Source organism: Brassica napus, chromosome C3 (genome assembly GCF_020379485.1).
Source record: "Brassica napus cultivar Da-Ae chromosome C3, Da-Ae, whole genome shotgun sequence".
In the NCBI taxonomy this organism is placed as follows: domain Eukaryota; kingdom Viridiplantae; phylum Streptophyta; class Magnoliopsida; order Brassicales; family Brassicaceae; genus Brassica; species Brassica napus.
The window spans coordinates 50447653-50457841 of record NC_063446.1 but is presented as its reverse complement, the minus strand read 5'-3'; positions in this window follow the sequence as shown (position 1 = coordinate 50457841).

The following is a 10189-nucleotide window of genomic DNA, read 5'->3' as shown; positions in this document are numbered from 1 at the left end:
AGTGACCAAATAAATGCGGAAAATATGAAACGATAACAAAACGAATTTATGGAAAAGGTAGATCTTATTTCGAATCCGCGTAAGAGCGTTGAGATCATTAGAAGAGATTATAAAAGCTTCGGCCGCAAGAGCTGTCAGCGAATTACCAAGTTCAAGCAACCTAAAACCTTAAACCTAGTTGAGTCGCAGCTCGATAACAGAAGACGAAAAAGGTATTAAAATGGTTTTGATTGATTTCGGACTGAACCTTATGAAAGGCTGCCTACGTACCCCTTTCGAGGATCAAGCCGAACGTATTTCAAGAGTAAACCAAGAGATCGAACTGCTTATGGCGTTCGTCTGGTAATCGGGTGCCAGTCATAGAAACAGAGCATGTTGAGAATAATGCCTCAAAGTTTCTAAGTGCCGAGAGTTTGCTGTGTCTCCCATCCCCTTTGCCTCTCACCTAGGACTCCTTATATACTTGCTCCTAGGTCGGTTTGCGTCTTTCTCCTTCTGCCCTTAAACCGTCATAGCTCAAAAATGGAGATATTCTAATTTTCCCGATCTTCGTGATTATCTTCGGAAACTTGACATTTATCTTGCCTTACGAAACTTGACAATAAGGGTTTTCAGTTAAGAAATCGTAAGTGGGCTTCGAGTTACGTTGTAGGTCTCTTTGGGCCGTCTTTGACTCGAAACGTTTATTACGGTTTCTTTGATAAAAATAAACTTCCCGCTGTTTTTATCATAAAGTTTGACTGATGACTTCGAGTGATGAGAAACAAAAAATGGTTTAGCCATGGCCTACGGGAGATAGCACTAAAGAGTAGACGAGAATGCATGGATTCGTGTCGTATCGACGTTTTAGGAAAGTTTGGTCACTAAGTAGCGACAAAGCCGTGTACGTGCTCGGTCGCTACGTAGCGACCGAGCCGTTTTCGTGCTCGGTCGCTACGTAGCGACCGAGCTTGGCTTGATCTCGTTCGCAATGTAGCGACCGAGCCGTGTACGTGCTTGGTCGCTACGTAGCGACCGAGCTTGGATGGAGCTCGGTCGCTACGTAGCGACCGAGCTTGGCTTGAGCTTGGTCGCTACGTAGCGACCGAGCCGTGTGCATGCTCGGTCGCTACATAGCGACCGAGTCGTGTTCGTGCTCGGTCGCTACGTAGCGACCGAGCCGTGTTCATGCTCGGTCGCTACGTAGCAACCGAGCTTGGCTTGAGATTTGAACAAGATTTTACCGCAAGGCTCTTTGTAAAGATTTCTTTACGAAGATTACTTTTCGTAAAAACGTTCATGCTGATTTTTACGGACTTTCAGACATTGATTCCGTCGTGATCGATTTTGACCCCACCAACAGACATCGGTCGACGAAGCTACAAACCGAGGCCCGCTAGCACAAAAGGTGAAATCAGACATGTCTGACACACATTACCATGGAGAGGAGATCTCAGCTGACACTTACGCCACACTTAGAAGACATCAGTTCAACCTTGAGAGTCTTGAAGATAGATTGCAGAGAATGGAAAACACAACTGCAACAATGAGATACTTCACTGGTACATGGTTCAACATGCGTAGAGAAGAGATGGATACTTGTTTTCCAACAATTTCCAGATTTCAACACTACTAGCCCAATCACCTCCAAAAGTCAAGCTAAATGACTATAACAAAGCGCTGAGTGCGAGGCAACCCAGTATTAGGTAATATTTATTTAGTTTTTACTAATATACTATTTATGTTGGTTTTTTATTATTGCAGGTCATAAAAAAAAATCCGAGTAAACGATTGTCGTGAGTATCAACTGACGAGAAGCTGTCGACATCGATCGACATTGGCTTTCTTGCCCTGACCGATATCAACATCCTTACATCGGTCGACATCCATTCTGGTCTGGTATATCGTTCTAACTTGTTACATTGAGTCCTTATGATTTAGTTATCACCATAACTCCGACTGAATTTAGACTAGGGACAGTGTAGTTTAAGTCTGAGAAGAGGTTTACTAATAGTAATTTATTTATGACTCTTATTAAAATGTTTTTCAAAATGTTTTTATTGAGTCAAGAAGGGGATGATGAACTTTTAGATTTTTGCTTGTTATCTAACCACTCTTTAGCACCATTCTAGACTTACTGATTGCAGATAGTACTAAAGATACTAAAGTGGATCAACCTGTCAACAATTCACACTTGCTGAGATTTTTTGAAGGAACCAAGGCTGACCTCCAACACTAAACTTGACACAACTGGTTGTCTTCGGGCTTTGTATACATGGGATCGGATTTTTCAAACAAGTCTGGAAGGTAAAGCCTTGTGTAGATAGATTTATGACCCTTTCTCTCTCTATTTTCGAATTATAGATAGATAGATAGTAAAAAAAAAAAATATTATAATATATATCTAGTAGAGATTTATTAGAAAGAAATTCGAACAGGACTTGGTGGCTACAACCATTAAGGCTTGCTTCACAATTAATCCTAGGATATAGGTCAAAAAGAAGTGACCAGGACTTAGTGGCAACCACCATTAAGGCTTGATTCATCGAAGCATGTCCAATCTTGGTCAATGATCTTGCAAATATAAGCAGATTTTGACTAAGAGACAAAATTAGTAGAGAGAGAGGATAAGAACTAATGTTTACCTGCAGGTCCAGATACTTGTTTGAAAGTCCTTGCATCTTGTGATCAATACCCCCAAGGTAAAGCCTACACTTTTATTTATGCTAAGAAATGAGATTGGTAGAGGGGAATGTCAGACAAGATTTGCTAAGTTGTTGGCTAGATGAATTTGGTTGCTAAGCTAGGATATGGTATAATGTGCTTTTGTGATTAGGACTTTTTAGATGTGGATTGCAATATTGTAGAGGTGATGATTCTAAGTTTTAAATCATGTGAGTCCCTGCTGTTTTCAAACCTCTTTAAGAGAGATTGCCTGTTTGTTTTGCTTGAGGACAAGGAAAAAGGTAAGTCTGGGGGAGTTGATAGACAATGGAATTGACCCACTTTTATCCATGGTTTATAAGTGTTTTAACTACTAATTATTATATTATAGAGTCTATTTAGAATATTTATAGGATCAGGAGTGATTTGTAGATAAGTGATGATTTTGGAGCATTTTGGAGATATTTGGAGCAAGCACCCAAGATGACCATCGAGCTCGACCTTCGGTCGATATTGAAGAGGAATAATCGATCAATGTTCATGTCTGGACATCGATCGACAGCGAAGCGCGCAGAAAGCCCGTTTGGTCACAGCCAACTTGAAGCACAAGTCTTCACCAATTTACAAGATTACCCCTGACGACTTTTAACCTAATTATATAAGCTTTGCCACCATGTTAGAGGCAAAGTGTGCTTTCTTGTTTTATTATTTTCACAGCAAGGTTTTCTACGATTTTGATAGATTGGAGAGAAGATCCAAAGTTATAATTTGTGATTGGAACTCCATTAATATCTATTTACTATTCAAATGAAGTTTTCTTACCTAATTGATGTTATGAATTGCTTAGCCATGTCTGAGTAGTTCCATTGTTAGATTTTAGGGTTTAAATAGGTTAGGAGGGATTAGCCCCAACTATAGATTGCTTAGTTGTGGTAATTGTCATTAGGATTGTTCATTAATGACTGTCTCTAGATTAGCTACCTAGAACTTGCCCTAGGATTGACAGATAAAAGTGAGCGCTTCATTCTCATCCTGAAAACATTCTAACTGAGCTAAGTGTCTTGCTATGAGTAAGGCGATGTTGGGGTCAAAATCGGTCACGACGGAATCAATGTCTGAAAGTCCGTAAAAATCGGCATGAACGTTTTTACGAAAAATAAATCTTCGGAAAAGATTTATTCTTAAGAAGAGCCCTGTGGAAGAAACACGAGACATCGGAGAAAAGCCCGAAAAAGGTCGCACGGTCGCTACGTAGCGCTCAAGCCAAGCTCGGTCGCTACGTAGTGACCGAGCACACGTCCCGCTCGGTCGCTACGTTGCGACCGAGCTCGAGCCAAGCTTGGTCGCTACGTAGCGACCGAGCTCTTCCGAAACATCGATACGACATGAATCCAAGCATTCTCGTCTACCCTTCGAGAAAAATGGGTAAACCGTGGGACGGTTTACGCTTGGTTCGCAAGGAAAGATGCAGATAAATACGAAATTTTGAAGATGATTACGAAGATCGGGAAAAATGGAATATCTCCATTTTTAGGCTATGACGGCTTAAGGGCAGAAGGGGAAAAGTGTAAACCGACCTAGGAACGAGTATATAAGGAGTCCTAGGCGAGAGGCATGAGGGACAACTTTTTAGACTCAGAACTCTCGGCACTTAGAAACTCTGAGGCATTATTCTCGACATGCTTTGTTTCCATGACTGGCACCCGATTACCAGACGAACGTGCACAAGAAGTTCGATCTCTTGGTTCACTCTTGAACTACGTTCGGCTTGATCCTCGAAAGCGGTACGTATTTTCTGTATTTTCTTCATCTTTTTTTATCGAGCTGCGAGTCAACTAGGTTTGAGCTTTTAGGCCGCTAGAACTAGGTAACTCGTTGACAGCCTTTGCGGCCAAAGCTTTTATGATCTCTTGTAATGATCGCAACGCTCTCACGCGGACTCGAAATAAGATCTACTGTTTTCTCTAAACTCGTTTGTTATCTTTTCATGATTTCCGCATATATTTGGTCACTTGCCGTTGGCTCTCGCAGAGATGCGGGACCTCTGGGAAATTAGGGTTTTCCTAGTTTCCAAATTTAAATGTAAATCGACAGTGCGAATTTTGGTTCCCACAGTTTGGCGCTAGAAGGAGGGGAGGTACGGATTACTCTAACTCATAGCCGCAAAATGCTTGATCAAGACAAAGTCTGGAAATACGAAAGAGAAAATCGCAGTTTGCAACAACGCTGGTAAGAAAACTCCGGCCGCCACTGCGCCTATGGCCAACGCCTATGCAAACGCCACTGTTCTTGAGAAAATCGAAAACCTTGCTGCGACTTTTCGCCACAGGAAGTGCAATGAAACGAGCTCGCGATTTCTCTTTTTAAACATAAAGGAAAACGATAAATCTTATCAAACCCAGTAAGTTTGGCTCATTACCGAACAAAAGAAATCTCAATGCGTAAGGGTTTTACCAAAACACGTTTTCCGAAAACATTTCGAAAGGGTAAAACTTGTTCTCCCAAAAACCGCAGAAAACCCCAAGGTTAATCGCGGAAAAAGAAAGTGCAACAAATCGATTACACAGCTCGGTCGCTACGTAGGGACCGAGCAACCACACGGCTCGGTTGCTACGTAGGGACCGAGCAACCACACGGCTCGGTTGCTACGTAGCGACCAAGCTCAAGCCAAGCTCTGTCGCTACGTAGCGACCGAGCACGCACACAGCTCGGTCCCGACGTAGCGACCGAGCTCCAACCAAGCTCGGTCGCTCCAGCCAAGCTCGGTCGCTCCAGCCAAGCTAGGTCGCTACATAGCGACGTAGCGACCGAGCACGCACACAGCTCGGTCGCTACGTGCACGCACACAGCTCGGTCGCTACGTAGCGACCGAGCTCAAGCCAACTCTCCACTTGCTACGTAGCGACCTTTCAGGCCTAAAAAAGGTCCTCCTTTGCGTTCTCTTTTGAATCCTCATCGTAACGCTTTTTGTTTCGTCTCAATCGGAGTTTCGTTGAGATTTTACGACGAAAACAAGTAAGACTCGTCTAAACTCCTTCGCTTGCTCCTACTCGCCCTTACCTCCATCTTTGTGTACTCCTTCAAATCTCGATCGAAACGTCTCTTGTTTCGTCTCGATTGGAGTTACCATTGAAACTTTACGATTAAAAAAAAAAACCCGCAAATACTAGTTTTCTCGCTTGGATTCAGATTAATCGTATAATGCGACAACGGTTAACTTAACACCTTAGCCGCCTCAACTATACGATTACGTTGAACCTTTTTATTAAATTCGTATCAGTCAAGTTCGAAAGATAAATGTCAAGTTTCAAAGGATAAACACCAATATCGAAAAAGGCGAACATACACAAGAAGAGGAAGGGAAAATGAGCAAGCAAAACTGAGAAGAGACAAAACTGCATCTTCGAGAGAACTAAGGTATTTGCGACTTGAAATTTTTGAAATCAGACTTGGAGTTTTCGTAGGAAATTACTAAGAAATAAAAACGCCTTTGAGACTGCCATAGAACTTTAGGGAACGTAAAACCTAGGTGGATAGTCTAGCGAACTAAGTCTTAGGTGATTTTTCTTGTCTCGATATATTGTCCCATAACTGTTCGTCCAGATCTTGCAAACCGATCTAAACTCTCCGAAAATCGAGAAACGATCGCCACGCATATCAAGCTCGCTTCCTAAGGAGAGAAAAAACTAGAGACATGAACGTCGTCTTAAAACCAATTCGTTTCTGGCAATTCTCTCAGAACCGACATATTCCAAGTCTTCAACCTGGAAACAACCAAATCACAGTCCAAGCGTCGTCTTCAAACCGACTCGGACTGTCGATCATTCTATTCCTCGAGAAAAAAGTGACGGAGTATGGGAGTATACTCGTATACTCCCATACTTCAAAAAAATATTCATACAATGCGATGTCTCGTCAAGATCATCCTAAAAGCAAACAACAATCTGAGATTCTTCTAAACGCTAGGAACTGATCCAAACCATGTTGGAAAAATTCTCAAAGACTATACAGCATCTATCATCACAATCATTCGTTTAGAAAACCTCTGCCAAACTTCAGAACGAAAGTCGATGATTTGCTGAAGTCATAAAGATCTTTTCCGATTTGATAAAACTAGTTTCGTATAAGAATCATTATACGAGAAATCTTCAGCCATCAAAGAATCACTCTCATTTTCCGTTAAACCAACCGACTCACGGAAAAACATCAAAAACATTTGTGACAAAGCAAAATCAAGAACAAAAGTTACAGAAAATACGACAAAGAGAACACATCCTCCCCGCTCGTCGACTAAGTCTATCGCTGTTTAACTGATTCATTCAAGAAACCTGCAAAAACGTTTCGCGACTAGATCTCGGTGAAATAACCTTTGGTAAAACTCCATGAGTGACTCAGAGAAACTTTCACCGAAGAATAAAAACAAAAGCGAAAACGTTTCTCAAAAATCTGCGGAAACATCGTTACTTTGACATCTCCATATGTCGCGTCAATTTAATAAATTCGTAAAAACCGGTCGCCCGTTACTTATGCAAAAAATCCTTCGTATAATCAGATCATGTCATACGAAGTAACTTTCGAAAGTAAACGTAACAGGTTTTACGAAAAAGTACTTTCCTTATAGCAAAAAACCAAGCTGTATGATCTGACATTGGACGACCAATATAAACTTTACTTCCTCGCACCACGATCTGAAAGGTCTCATTCTTTAGCCCCGCGACTCACTCGCATCCGCTCTCATTCCGCTTGGTCACGTCCGAGCAGGAAATCACCCCGCAACTGACTCCGCACGGGCTCTGTATCGAGCTTCTTAGGCTTTATCTCCCTCGGAAACAGAGGAAACAACTTCCATACGAATAAAGGAAACATTACACGAAACTTTCATCGTATAAATTAACCCTAAAGTGGAAAAACGTTTTCTACCACCATGGGCATACTCGGCCTATCAATCTCGATAAACGCCATTCGTCACTCGCCCAATTACGCCTTTCCTTCGAAGCCGAACTAGGTTACAGCATCCCCTTTAAGGACGATTCTAACCGACTTGACCTTATTGACAGCATGAAAGTGTCATGGTCTAATCCTTTGGCAACAACGTCCTTGTCTATAATGCTGAGCACAGCCTTCATGCAAAGCCAAAACAATTGAGCGACCACCGCTCCAATAACTTGACGGCTAAACCGTAATCAAGAATTTGTCTTGCAACGCCAAGTAATGATTACACAAACAATTATCGTACCACCCAAAAACGGGAATTATACGGTAAATTTGTCATAACAAAACTCAGTCCTAACAACCAAACAGTTAACGGAAAGGTTCCACTTGTCAAAAATCGACCAAGTTCCATATACTACGATTCACTTTAAGTCTGCTGTGTTTTACTCGTAAAATGCGGCATGTAAGGAAAACTCGTAACAGAGCTCCTATAGCTATACGAAACATCCTCAAATAGACACAAAAGAAATCTCGGAAGGCCAACACCACACAAAGCACGGTATAGGAGGATGCCTCTTTCCGGGGACAAATTTACGCGGTCCTAACTCCTCGATCGCAAATCAAATCCAAACAGGAACAACAATTCTGGCTGCGAACATCCGTAGTCAAACCAGAATGTTTTCCAAACGCAGGGCTAAGACTAATCCCTTGCAACATCGCGAAACATCTTCAAGCCCGCGAACATTTCAAGCACGAAATGCGGCATACGAAAGAATAACAAATCTTCAGCATCGCGAGACGTCGCAGACGCCTGAAGATTCGTTCTTCGACGAAATTTCCTTCCTCGATAAAAACACGTTCTTGGAAGACCAGACAGTCATACGCACTAACATCTTCTCAAAACATATCATTCGCGAAGACTCGAAACTGTAATTTTAACCATTAAGTTTGTTGCTGATCACAACAAACTCTTAACGTCCTAAACAGACTTAGCCATCTCGTTGAGATGACTCTCGTACATCCGACACAAGGATAATAGCGCTATAAAAGAAACCCAAAATTTTTGGTCAGCACTTCCAGGAGGCTTAAAAATTGTCCTTGGAGAGATGCTCGGTTCCAACTATACAAGTCGTATAAGCCGAGAACCTATCGCGGACTTCAAATCGGTATGGAATCATGATGAAACTGAAACGGGATACGTAAGTCGAATTAGTTATCGCACCCTCTAAAACCAGGAGTAAACCTAGGTCTTGTCCTAAACCCAGCGCACTGGTCTTTAACATCTCTAGGCATAGTATCAAAACCTTGATACGAGATCCAAAAATTTGTCTCTTTGCCAATATTAGAGCGTCTTCAGAAATCCCGCAAGTTTACACACTGCGGAAAACTCTCGAAACAGATCACGGATATAGCAGTTCACACAGAGTTAGATTACGAGATGACAACTCGTAGTCTTCCTTCTACACCCATATAAAATGCCATCGGCAGCAACACGCCTGATAACCTCTACATAAAAACCAGACCGTAAAGGTCTCGCTGGAAAACTAGTCATACAAACCTTAACTCCAAGACGAACTACAAAAGGCTTGATCCCTTCAACAAGGGTACGTAGGCAGCCGTCATAAGGCGCAGCCCCAATCTTATCACGTTCTACTTTTAGAAGAGCGAGAAGACCACTTACCACAGACCTTTTCGACCATAAATTCCGCCTAACTCACCTAACTTGCCTAACTTGCCAAGCCACTCGCTAGAACCTCACGCTAGAAGCTCATATTTCTAACAAGCTGGGGGCTAACTGTTGGGGTCCAAATCGGTCACGACGGAATCAATGTCTGAAAGTCCGTAAATATCGGCATGAACGTTTTTACGAAAAATAAATCTTCGGAAAAGATTTATTCTTACGAAGAGCCCTGCGGAAGAAACACGAGACATTGGAGAAAAGCCCGAAAAAGGTCGCACGGTCGCTACATAGCGACCGAGCTCGAGCCAAGCTCGGTCGCCACGTAGCGACCGAGCACACGTCCCGCTCGGTCGCTACGAAGCGACCGAGCGCCATCCCGCCCGGTCGCTACGTAGCGACCGAGCTCGAGCCAAGCTCGGTCGCTATGTAGCGACCGAGCACACGTCCCGCTCGGTCGCTACGTAGCGCTCAAGCCAAGCTCGGTCGCTACGTAGCGACCGAGCTCGAGCCAAGCTCGGTCGGTATGTAGCGACCGAGCTCGAGCCAAGCTCGGTCGCTACATAGCGACCGAGCTCGAGCCAAGCTCGGTCGCTACATAGCGACCGAGCGTCCCTCCCGCTCGGTCTCTATGTTGCGACCGAGCTCGAGCCGGCCCAAAGACGGCCCAAAGGGACCTAAGGCATGACTCGAACCCCACCTTATGATTTCTTAACCAGCAGCCCGTAAACCGTGGGCAGGTTTACGCTTGGTTCGCAAGGAAAGATAAATGTCAAGTTTCCGCAGATAAATACGAAATTTTGAAGATGATTACGAAGATCGGGAAAAATGGAATATCTCCATTTTTAGGCTATGACGGCTTAAGGGCAGAAGGGGAAAAGCGTAAACCGACCTAGGAGCGAGTATATAAGGAGTCCTAGGCGAGAGGCATGAGGG